The 12424-nt window shown below is 40.7% G+C and overlaps 11 pseudogenes; all 11 read right to left on the bottom strand.

The window, feature by feature from the left end:
• Positions 1-2391: 2391 nt before the first annotated feature.
• On the bottom strand, positions 2392-2525 carry LOC119342313 (annotated as a pseudogene).
• Positions 2526-3351: 826 nt separating this feature from the next.
• On the bottom strand, positions 3352-3485 carry LOC119342310 (annotated as a pseudogene).
• An 841-nt stretch (positions 3486-4326) lies between these two features.
• On the bottom strand, positions 4327-4460 carry LOC119342300 (annotated as a pseudogene).
• An 841-nt stretch (positions 4461-5301) lies between these two features.
• LOC119342298 lies at positions 5302-5435 on the bottom strand (annotated as a pseudogene).
• Positions 5436-6276: 841 nt separating this feature from the next.
• LOC119342314 lies at positions 6277-6410 on the bottom strand (annotated as a pseudogene).
• An 841-nt stretch (positions 6411-7251) lies between these two features.
• LOC119342305 lies at positions 7252-7385 on the bottom strand (annotated as a pseudogene).
• An 841-nt stretch (positions 7386-8226) lies between these two features.
• Positions 8227-8360, bottom strand: LOC119342309 (annotated as a pseudogene).
• An 841-nt stretch (positions 8361-9201) lies between these two features.
• On the bottom strand, positions 9202-9335 carry LOC119342315 (annotated as a pseudogene).
• Positions 9336-10175: 840 nt separating this feature from the next.
• Positions 10176-10309, bottom strand: LOC119342307 (annotated as a pseudogene).
• An 839-nt stretch (positions 10310-11148) lies between these two features.
• On the bottom strand, positions 11149-11282 carry LOC119342304 (annotated as a pseudogene).
• An 821-nt stretch (positions 11283-12103) lies between these two features.
• On the bottom strand, positions 12104-12237 carry LOC119342311 (annotated as a pseudogene).
• Positions 12238-12424: the final 187 nt, after the last annotated feature.

Genomic DNA, 12424 nt, shown 5'->3' with positions numbered 1-12424 from the left:
GGGGGGGGTCCGGCCCTGGGTGCCTTTGCGCGAATTGTGGGAGGCGTTGGACTTTGGCTATCGGTTGGGAGGGCAGCAGCTGCGCCTATAAAACAGTGGGGATCGACCGATCGATGTGGGATCCGTGAGAACGAAGCCCACGCGGTGTCCTCCGCCTTTAAGCGCCTTCCATCGTGATTTTGAGGTCCCGTGTTGATCGTCGTCATGTGGAGATTTTTACATTTTAACCTCCATGTAACAATTTTCAAAAGATAAACTCTATCATGTGCCGCAGCATTTTCCACTCAAATTTGTGGGACAAATTTGACTTTGATACGAGACAAAGAAAATCTTCCATAAAAAGGCAGCATTTTTTTCAAGGATACACCATGAAAAGGCGTATCGGATTCATAGAGGAAGTGCCAATATGGCAGATACAACCCGGAGCGGCATATAAAGCATGAAAACAGCCATACCATGACTACAAAAGCATGACTAGAGCGGCACATTACTCCAACCACAAGTGGTGAAGAGGCATAAAAAGGCAGCATACGAGTAACAAAACTGGAATTATCATTGTTCGAGATGGGCTGGTGGAGATTCCTGCTTGACAGTGAGTTACTTTTCGTGTAGAGGGGCTTATTATGGTGATTGACATGCAGTCGCCATCAAATTGCATGTTTTTGGTATTAAAGAAAAGGACGGCTAGATATCATCTGTCAATGGTCATATTCGGTGCACTTGTCACGGGGTTGTGTTGCTGAATTAGTTGGGAACCGTATAAATTCAACATATGTCATTATTCGGGGTGATAAATGATTTTCACAACTCCTGCCTATTGAGCGAGGCTTGGTACGTCGAAGTCTTTGATAAAATATGACATCTTAAGTGTCTTTTAAATTTGCGAACTGAGCGTAGCTCATATGCTTAGGTTCTCTGTGGCCGAACCGACCCTCCGGGGTTGAAGTTTCAAACTTGGCAATAGTGCTTGTATTTTCCTGTTTTTTTAGGTTTTTTGGCGATATCTGTTCAGTGAGAGGGGACTTTTCCCTTGACTACGAGGCACGTGTGGTGACCTAGTCAATCTCAAGATGTCTGTGTCTTGCCTACATCCACCGAATTCTCCTGCAGTACATATTGTAATAATTGAACTCAATCATTTGCCATCAACAATTTCTAGACGAAATTACGGGACAAATTTAACTTACATATGAGCACATGAATAACAAAAGGTTGAACTATTATGTTTCAATAAAAGTTGGTGGGTTTTTTTTGCGGTTGAAAAATCTGATGGTGTTCTCAAGGCAATACCCTGGTTGACAGTATAAATTACTTTTCGTGGAGAGGAGCTATGGTGATTGACGTGTCATCGCCATCGGATTGCTCGTTTTGGAAGTTAAGGAAAAGAACGAATAGATATCATCTATGAATAGTGATACTTGGTAGACTTGTCAAGAGATTGTGTTGTTGAATTAGTTAGGAACAAAACTCTTAGTAAAGTCCACATATATCTCGAGTATGATTGAGGAAGGCATAAATGATTCCTAGCAAAAAAAATCACACAACAACTCCTAATTGAAGTAGACTCGGTCCTTCGAGTTGTTGACAAAAAATATGATGCTTTGAGCTTTTTGTTAAAGAAGAATCTTGAGTATGATTCAGAAAGTTACATATGATTTCTTGCACAAAAATTGATTTTCACATCTCTCGCTAATTGAGCTAGCCTTGAACCTTTCAAGTGTTCATGAAAATATAACACTTTAAGTATGTCTTTTAAGTATCGTGAGAGAAGAATGGATCAAATCAAGATCTCAATGATTACATGGTTAGATATGATCTCTCGTAACAAAAATGGTTAGATATAATTCCGTGAAGAAGAAAAAGGTTGTGTGTGGTTGTAATCATCACATCAAACAATAGACTGCTGCAGGGATGTACCTTGTCAGTGGGGCTGTTGTGATATGTCATTATGTTTCTAAGTAAATTTTGGCATCTCATGATCGTTCTACATTACTTGATTTTTAGAGAGCTCATTCCCCAATAGACTCTAAAATGAAAATCTTTGCTGGGACACACATAATATCTTCTATTATATTTTTTGGACATCAAATTTTGCCTGGAATGCTTGAGTATGAATTTCTTAGGGAGAAGCATTATGTCTTCTTAATGTGAATTTTTGGTGCAAAAGTAATGTTCTTTAATGTGCCCTTCAAATCTTCGCAATGTGTAATTTGAAATGACAAGCGAATGAAATCATTGTCCTTGGCCAAGTACTTATTTTAAAACCGATTGGCAACCTTTGAAATTGCACTTAGCATTCTTTTTCTTTGTGAGTGAGCATTTAGCATTCTACGTGCATTGGGCAAATAAAATATTTTTATTATGTATTGCATGGCTTTACCCTCGCCCGAAGGAGAGGTATCCCTTCCAGAAATTCTCAGTGTCCTCGAAGGGCCAAAGAGGGGGTTTGGAAATAGTTTTTAACCAGCAATTGATGCGCCTCGGTATAACCTCACTAGCTGCGTCATTGCCCCAAGCGCAAAGATGCCTCCTCCCACACCCCTCCCTCCCCTTCTTATACAGAGCTCCCTCCATTGGCGAGGTGGGACTAATTAGAAAAACAACAAGCAACCGACATACTACCAAATATAGACGATAATGCGCATTTAAAAATTCTGCTAAAAACATGTAAAATAGTATCTGATACATAATGTACATGAATGTTTTGCTATCAGTTCAGCGAAGGAGATTGCCTGGCGCTGGTTTGAGTATTTATTCTGGTTTAACTGGGGTGCAGGTGCACCACGAGCGAAAACCTTTGTCGTGTCTGCACGGGGAGGGAGAGAGCCTGGCTTTTTTCCTTACGGAGATAACGTTTTGAAGTCGCTTGCACACCAGATGGCCGTCGTTTTGAGTATTTGATGTCATTATGTTTATAAGTAACTTTTGGCATCTCGTGATCGCTCTACATTACTTGATTTTTAGAGAGCTCATTCCCCAATAGAATCTAAAATGAAAATATTTGTTGGAGCACACGTAATATCTTATATTATAATTTTTGGACATCAAATTTTGCCTGGAATGCTTGAGTATGAATTTCTTAGGGAGAAGCATTGTGTCTTCTTGATGTGAATTTTTGGTGCAAAATTAATGTTCTTTAATGTGCCCTTCAAATCTTCGCAATGTGTAATTTGAAATGACAAGCGAATGAAATCATTGTCCTTGGCCAAGTCTTTATTTTGAAACCGATTGGCAACATTTGAAATTGCACTTAGCATTCTTTTTCTTTTTGAGTGAGCATTTAGCATTCTACGTGCATTGGGCAAATAAAATATTTTTATTATGTATTGCATGGCTTTACCCTCGCCCGAAGGAGAGGGATCCCTTCCAGAAATTCTCAGTGGCCTTGAAGGGCCAAAGAAGAGGTTTGGAAATAGTTTTCGACCAGCAATTGATGCGCCTCGGTATAACCTCACTAGCTGCGTCATTGCCCCAAGCGCAAAGATGCCTCCTCCCACACCCCTCCCCCCCTTCTTATATAGAGCTCCCTCCCCGCCGCCTCCCTCCATTGGCGAGGTGGGACTAATTAGAAAAACAGCAAGCAACCGACATACTACCAAATATAGTCGATAATGCACATTTAAAAATTCCGCTAAAAACATGTAAAATAGTGTCTGATACATAATGTACATGGATGTTTTGCTATCAGTTCAGCGAAGGAGATTGCCTGGCGCTGGTTTGAGTATTTATTCCGGTTTAACTGGGGTGCAGCTGCACCACGAGCCAAAACCTTTGTCGTGCCTGCACGGGGAGGGAGAGAGCCTGGCTTTTTTCCTTGCGTAGATAACGTTTTGAAGTCGCTTGCACACCAGATGGCCGTCGTTTTGAGTATTTGATGTCATTATGTTTCTAAGTATATTTTGGCATCTCGTGATCGTTCTACATTAATTTAGTTTTAGAGTGCTCATTCCCCAATAGACTCTAAAATGAAAATCTTTGTTGGAGCACACATAATATCTTCTATTATAATTTTTGGACATCAAATTTTGCCTGGAATGCTTGAGTATGAATTTCTTAGGGAGAAGCATTGTGTCTTCTTGATGTGAATTTTTCATGCAAAATTAATGTTCTTTAATGTGCCCTTAAAATCTTCGCAATGTGTAATTTGAAATGACAAGCGAATGAAATCATTGTCCTTGGCCAAGTCTTTATTTTGAAACCGATTGGCAACCTTTGAAATTGCACTTAGCATTCTTTTTTCTTTTTGAGTGAGCATTTAGCATTCTACGTGCATTGCGCAAACAAAATATTTTTATTATGTACTGCAGGGCTTTACCCTCGCCCGAAGGAGAGGGATCCCTTCCAGAAAGTCTCAGTGGCCTCAAAGGGCCAAAGAGGGGGTTTGGAAATAGTTTTCAACCAGCAATTGACGCGCCTCGGTATAACCTCACTAGCTGCGTCATTGCCCCAAGCGCAAAGATGCCTCCTCCCGCCTCCCTCCCTCCCCTTCTTATGCAAAGCTCCCTCCCCGCCGCCTCCCTCCATTGGCGAGGTGGGACTAATTAGAAATATAGCAAGAAACCGACATACTACCAAATATAGTCGATAATGCGCATTTAAAAATTCTGCTAAAAACATGTAAAATAGTATCTGATACATAATATACATGGATGTTTTGCTATCAGTTCAGCGAAGAAGATTGCCTAGCGCTGTTTTGAATATTTATTCCGATTTAACTGGGGTGCAGGTGCACCACGAGCCAAAACCTTTGTCGTGCGTGCACGGGGAGGGAGAGAGGCTGGCTTTTTTCCTTGCAGACATAACATTTTGAAGTCGCTTGCACACCAGATGGCCGTCGTTTTGAGTATTTGATGTCATTGTGTTTCTAAGTAAATTTTGGCATCTCGTGATCGTTCTACATTACTTGAGTTTAGAGCGCCCATTCCCTAATAGACTCTAAAATGAAAATCTTTGTTGGAGCACACGTAATATCTTCTATTATATTTTTTGGACATCAAATTTTGCCTGGAATGCTTGAGTATGAATTTCTTCTGGAGAAGCATTATGTCTTCTTGATGTGAATTTTTGGTGCAAAATTAATGTTCTTTAATGTGCCCTTCAAATCTTCGCAATGTGTAATTTGAAATGACAAGCGAATGAAATCATTGTCCTTGGCCAAGTCTTTATTTTGAAACCGATTGGCAACCTTTGAAATTGCACTTAGCATTCTTTTTCTTTTTGAGTGAGCATTTAGCTTTCTACGTGCATTGGGCAAACAAAGTTTTTTTTATTATTTACTGCAGGGCTTTACCCTTGCCCGAAGGAGAGGGATCCCTTCCAGAAATTCTCAGTGGCCTCGAAGGGCAAAAGAGGGGGTTTGGAAATAGTTTTCAACCAGCAATTGACGCGCCTCGGTATAACCTCACTAGCTGCGTCATTGCCCCAAGCGCAAAGATGCCTCCTCCCGCCCCCCTCCCTCCCCTTCTTATATAGAGCTCCCTCCCCGCCGCCACCCTCCATTGGCGAGGTGGGACTAATTAGAAAAACAGAAAGCAACTGACATACGACAAAATATAGTCGATAATAAGCATTTAAAAATTCTGTTAAAAACATGTAAAATAGTATTTTATACATAATGTACATGGATGTTTTGCTATCAATTCAGTAAAGGAGATTGCCTGGCGCTGTTTTGAGTATTTATTCCAGTTTAACTAGAGTGCAGGTGCACCACGAGCCTAAACCTTTGCCGTGCCTACACGGGGAGGGAGAGAGCCTGGCTTTTTTCCTTGCAAAGATAAGGTTTTGAAGTCGCTTGCACACCAGATGGTCGTCGTTTTGAGTATTTGATGTCATTATGTTTCTAAGTAAATTTTGGCATCTCGTGATCGTTCTATATTAATTGAGTTTTAGAGCGCTCATTCCCCATTAGACTCTAAAATGAAAATCTTTGTTAGAGCACATGTAATATCTTCTATTATATTTTTTGGACATCAAATTTTGCCTGGAATGCTTGAGTATGAATTTCTTATGGAGAAGCATTATGTCTTCTTGATGTGAGTTTTTGGTGCAAAATTAATGTTCTTTAATGTGCCCTTCAAATCTTCGCAATGTGTAATATGAAATGACAAGCGAATGAAATCATTGTCCTTGGCCAAGTCTTTATTTTGAAACCGATTGGCAACATTTGAAATTGCACTTAGCATTCTTTGTCTTTTTGAGTGAGCATTTAGCATTCTACGTGCATTGGGCAAATAAAATATTTTTATTATGTATTGCAGGGCTTTACCCTCGCCCGAAGGAGAGGGATCCCTTCCAGAAATTCTCAGTGGCCTCGAAGGGCCAAAGAGGAGGTTTGGAAATAGTTTTCGACCAGCAATTGATGCGCCTCGGTATAACCTCAGTAGCTGCGTCATTGCCCCAAGCGCAAAGATGCCTCCTCCCACACCCCTCCCTCCCCTTCTTATACAGAGCTCCCTCCCCGCCGCCTCCCTCCATTGGCGAGGTGGGACTAATTAGAAAAACAGCAAGCAACCGACATACTACCAAATATAGTCGATAATGCACATTTAAAAATTCCGCTAAAAACATGTAAAATAGTATCTGATACATAATGTACATGGATGTTTTGCTATCAGTTCAGCGAAGGAGATTGCCTGGCGCTGGTTTGAGTATTTATTCCGGTTTAACTGGGGTGCGGCTGCACCACGAGCCAAAACCTTTGTCGTGCCTGCACGGGGAGGGAGAGAGCCTGGCTTTTTTCCTTGCGTAGATAACGTTTTGAAGTCGCTTGCACACCAGATGGCCGTCGTTCTGAGTATTTGATGTCATTATGTTTCTAAGTATATTTTGGCATTTCGTGATCGTTCTACATTAATTTAGTTTTAGAGTGCTCATTCCCCAATAGACTCTAAAATGAAAATCTTTGTTGGAGCACATATAATATCTTCTATTATAATTTTTGGACATCAAATTTTGCCTGGAATGCTTGAGTATGAATTTCTTAGGGAGAAGCATTCTGTCTTCTTGATGTGAATTTTTCATGCAAAATAAATGTTCTTTAATGTGCCCTTAAAATCTTCGCAATGTGTAATTTGAAATGACAAGCGAATGAAATCATTGTCCTTGGCCAAGTCTTTATTTTGAAACCGGTTGGCAACCTTTGAAATTGCACTTAGCATTCTTTTTCTTTTTGAGTGAGCATTTAGCATTCTACGTGCATTGCGCAAACAAAATATTTTTATTATGTACTGTAGGGCTTTACCCTCGCCCGAAGGAGAGGGATCCCTTCCAGAAATTCTCAGTGGCCTCAAAGGGCTAAAGAGGGGGTTTGGAAATAGTTTTCAACCAGCAATTGACGCGCCTCAGTATAACCTCACTAGCTGCATCATTGCCCCAAGCGCAAAGATGCCTCCTCCCGCCTCCCTCCCTCCCGTTCTTATGCAAAGCTCCCTCCCCGCCGCCTCCCTCCATTGGCGAGGTGGGACTAATTAGAAATATAGCAAGCAACCGACATACTACCAAATATAGTCGATAATGCGCATTTAAAAATTCTGCTAAAAACATGTAAAATAGTATCTGATACATAATATACATGGATGTTTTGCTATCAGTTCAGCGAAGGAGATTGCCTGGCGCTGTTTTGAATATTTATTCCGATTTAACTGGGGTGCAGGTGCACCACGAGCCAAAACCTTTGTCGTGCGTGCACGGGGAGGGAGAGAGGCTGGATTTTTTCCTTGCAGACATAACATTTTGAAGTCGCTTGCACACCAGATGGCCGTCGTTTTGAGTATTTGATGTCATTATGTTTCTAAGTAAATTTTGGCATCTCGTGATCGTTCTACATTACTTGAATTTTAGAGCGCCCATTCCCTAATAGACTCTAAAATGAAAATCTTTGTTGGAGCACACGTAATATCTTCTATTATATTTTTTGGACATCAAATTTTGCCTGGAATGCTTGAGTATGAATTTCTTCTGGAGAAGCATTATGTCTTCTTGATGTGAATTTTTGGTGCAAAATTAATGTTCTTTAATGTGCCCTTCAAATCTTTGCAATGTGTAATTTGAAATGACAAGCGAATGAAATCATTGTCCTTGGCCAAGTCTTTATTTTGAAACCGATTGGCAACCTTTGAAATTGCACTTAGCATTCTTTTTCTTTTTGAGTGAGCATTTAGCTTTCTACGTGCATTGGGCAAACAAAGTTTTTTTATTATTTACTGCAGGGCTTTACCCTTGCTCGAAGGAGAGGGATCCCTTCAAGAAATTCTCAGTGGCCTCGAAGGGCAAAAGAGGGCGTTTGGAAATAGTTTTCAACCAGCAATTGACGCGCCTCGGTATAACCTCACTAGCTGCGTCATTGCCCCAAGCGCAAAGATGCCTCCTCCCGCCCCCCTCCCTCCCGTTCTTATATAGAGCTCCCTCCCCGCCGCCACCCTCCATTGGCGAGGTGGGACTAATTAGAAAAATAGCAAGCAACTGACATACTACAAAATATAGTCGATAATAAGCATTTAAAAATTCTGTTAAAAACATGTAAAATAGTATCTTATACATAATGTACATGGATGTTTTGCTATTAGTTCAGTAAAGGAGATTGCCTGGCGCTGTTTTGAGTATTTATTCCAGTTTAACTAGAGTGCAGGTGCACCACGAGCCAAAACCTTTGCCGTGCCTACACGGGGAGGGAGAGAGCCTGGCTTTTTTCCTTGCGAAGATAAGGTTTTGAAGTCGCTTGCACACCAGATGGCCGTCGTTTTGAGTATTTGATGTCATTATGTTTCTAAATAAATTTTGGCATCTTGTGATCGTTCTATATTAATTGAGTTTTAGAGCGCTCATTCCCCATTAGACTCTAAAATGAAAATCTTTGTTAGAGCACATGTAATATCTTCTATTATATTTTTTGGACATCAAATTTTGCCTGGAATGCTTGAGTATGAATTTCTTATGGAGAAGCATTATGTCTTCTTGATGTGAGTTTTTGGTGCAAAATTAATGTTCTTTAATGTGCCCTTCGAATCTTCGCAATGTGTAATATGAAATGACAAGCGAATGAAATCATTGTCCTTGGACAAGTCTTTATTTTGAAACCGATTGGCAACCTTTGAAATTGCACTTAGCATTCTTTTTCTTTTTGAGTGAGCATTTAGCTTTCTACGTGCATTGGGTAAACAAAATATTTTTATTATGTACTGCAGGGCTTTACCCTCGCCCGAAGGAGAGGGATCCCTTCCAGAAATTCTCAGTGGCCTCGAAGGGCCAAAGAGGGGGTTTGGAAATAGTTGTCAACCAGCAATTGATGCGCCTCGGTATAACCTCACTAGTTGCGTCATTGCCTGAAGCGCAAAGATGCCTCCTCCCACCCCCTCCCTCCCCTTCTTAAACAGAGCTCCCTCCCCGCCGCCACCCTCCATTGGCGAGGTGGGACTAATTAGAAAAACAGCAAGCAACTGACATACTACAAAATATAGTCGATAATAAGCATTTAAAAATTCCATTAAAAACATGTAAAATAGTATCTTATACATAATGTACATGGATGTTTTGCAATCAGTTCAGCAAAGGAGATTGCCTGGCGCTATTTTGAGTATTTATTATAGTTTAACTGGGGTGCAGGTGTACCACCAGCCAAAACCTTTGCCGTGCCTGCACGGGGAGGGAGAGAGCCTGGCTTTTTTCCTTGTCAAGATAACGTTTTGAAGTCGCTTGCACACCGGATGGCCGTTGTTTTGAGTATTTGATGTCATTATGTTTCTAAGTAAATTTTGGCATCTCGTGATCGTTCTACATTAATTGAGTTTTAGAGCACCCATTCCCCATTAGACTCTAAAATGAAAATCTTTGTTGGAGCACACGTAATATCTTCTATTATATTTTTTGGACATCAAATTTTGCGTGGAATGCTTGAGTATGAATTTCTTACGGAGAAGAATTATGTCTTCTTGATGTGAGTTTTTGGTGCAAAATTAATGTTCTTTAATGTGCCCTTAAAATCTTTGCAATGTGTAATTTGAAATGATAAGCGAATGAAATCATTGTCCTTGGCCAAGTCTTTATTTTGAAACCGATTGGCAACCTTTGAAATTGCAATTAGCATTCTTTTTCTTTTTGAGTGAGCATTTAGCTTTCTACGTGCATTGGGCAAAAAATATATTTTTATTATGTACTGCAGGGCTTTACCCTCGCCCGAAGGAGAGGGATCCCTTCCAAAAATTCTCAGTGGCCTCGAAGGGCCAAAGAGGGGGTTTGGAAATAGTTTTCAACCAGCAATTGACGTGCCTCGGTATAACCTCACTAGCTGCATCATTGCCCCAAGCGCAAAGTTGCCTCCTCCTGCCCCCTCCCTCCCCTTCTTATATAGAGCTCCCTCCCCGACGCCTCTGTCCATTGGCGAGGTGGGACTAATTAGAAAAACAACAAGCAACCGACATACTACTAAATATAGTCGATAATGCGCATAAAACAATTCCGCTAAAAACATGTAAAATAGTATCTGATACATAATGTACATGGATGTTTTGCTATTAGTTCAACGAAGGAGATTGCCTGGCGCTGTTTTGAGTATTTATTCCGATTTAATTGGGGTGCCGGTGCACCACGAGCCAAAACCTTTGTCGTGCCTGCACGGGGAGGGAGAGAGCCTGGCTTTTTTCCTTGTGAAGATAACGTTTTGAAGTCACTTGCACACCAGATGGATGTCGTTTTGAGTATTTGATGTCATTTTGTTTCTAAGTAAATTTTGGCATCTCGTGATCGTTCTACATTAATTGAGTTTTAGAGCGCTCATTCCCCAATAGACTCTAAAATGAAAATCTTTGTTGGAGCACACATAATATCTTCTATTATATTTTTTGGACATCAAATTTTGCTTGGGATGCTTGAGTATGAATTTCTTACCGAGAAGCATTATGTCTTCTTGATGTGAATTTTTGGTGCAAAATTAATGTTCTTTAATGTGCCCTTCAAATCTTCACAATGTGTAATTTGAAATGACAAGCGAATGAAATCATTGTCCTTGGCCAAGTTTTATTTTCAAACCCATTGGCAACCTTTGAAATTGCACTTAGCATTCTTTTTCTTTTTGAATGAGCATTTAGCATTCTATGTGCATTGGGTAAACAAAATATTTTTATTATGTATTGCAGGGCTTTACCCTCACCCGAAGGAGAGGGATCCCTTCCAGAAATTCTCAGTGGCCTCGAAGGGCCATAGAGGGGGTTTGGAAATAGTTTTCAACCAGCAATTGACGCACCTCGGTATAATCTCACTAGCTGCGTCATTGCCCCAAGCGCAAAGATGCCTCCTCCCGCCCCACTCCCCCCTTCTTATACAGAGCTCCCTCCCCGCCGCCTCCCACCAACTAATTAGAAAAACAGCAAGCAACCGACATACTACCAAATATAGTCGATAATGCGCATTTAAAAAATCCGCTAAAAAGATGTAAAATAGTATCTGATACATAATGTACATGGATGTTTTGCTGTCAGTTCAGCGAAGCAGATTGCCTGGCGTAGTTTTGAGTATTTATTCCGATTTAATTGGGGTGCAGGCGCACCACGAGCCAAAACCTTTGTCGTGCCTGCACGGGGAGGGAGAGAGCCTGGCTTTTTTCCTTGCGGAGATAACATTTTGAAGTCGCTTGCACACCAGATGGCCGTCTATTTGAGTATTTGATGTCATTATGTTTCAAAGTAAATTTTGGCATCTCGTGATCGTTCTACATTAATTGAGTTTTAGAGCGCTCATTCCCCAATAGACTCTAAAATGAAAATCTTTGTTGGACATCAAATTTTCTATTATATTTTTTGGACATCAAATTTTACGTGGAATGCTTGAGTATGAATTTCTTATGGAGAAGCATTATGTCTTCTTGATGTGAATTTTTGGTGCAAAATTAATGTTCTTTAATGTGCCCTTCAAATCTTCGCAATGTGTAATTTGAAATGACAAGCGAATGAAATCATTGTCCTTGGCAAAGTCTTTATTATGAAACTGATTGGCAACCTTTGAAATTGCACTTAGCATTCTTTTTCTTTTTGAGTGAGCATTTAGCATTCTACGTGCATTGGGCAAACAAAATATTTTTATTATGTATTGCAGGGCTTTACCCTCGCCCGAAGGAGAGGGATCCCTTCCAGAAATTCTCAGTGGCCTCGAAGGGCCAAAGAGGGGGTTTGGAAATAGTTTTCAACCAGCAATTGACGTGCCTCGGTATAACCTCACTATCTGCGTCATTGCCCCAAGCGCAAAGATGCCTCCTCCCGCCCCCCTCCCCCCCTTCTTATACAAAGCTCCCTCCCCACCGCCTTCCTCCATTGGCGAGGTGGGACTAATTAGAAAAACAGCAAGCAACCGACATACTACCAAATATAGTCGATAATGTGCATTTAAAAATTCCGCTAAAAACATGTAAAATAGTATCTGATACATAATGTACATG

Source organism: Triticum dicoccoides, chromosome 7B (genome assembly GCF_002162155.2).
Source record: "Triticum dicoccoides isolate Atlit2015 ecotype Zavitan chromosome 7B, WEW_v2.0, whole genome shotgun sequence".
NCBI lineage: Eukaryota > Viridiplantae > Streptophyta > Magnoliopsida > Poales > Poaceae > Triticum > Triticum dicoccoides.
This window is presented reverse-complemented; position numbering and strand designations above follow the sequence as displayed.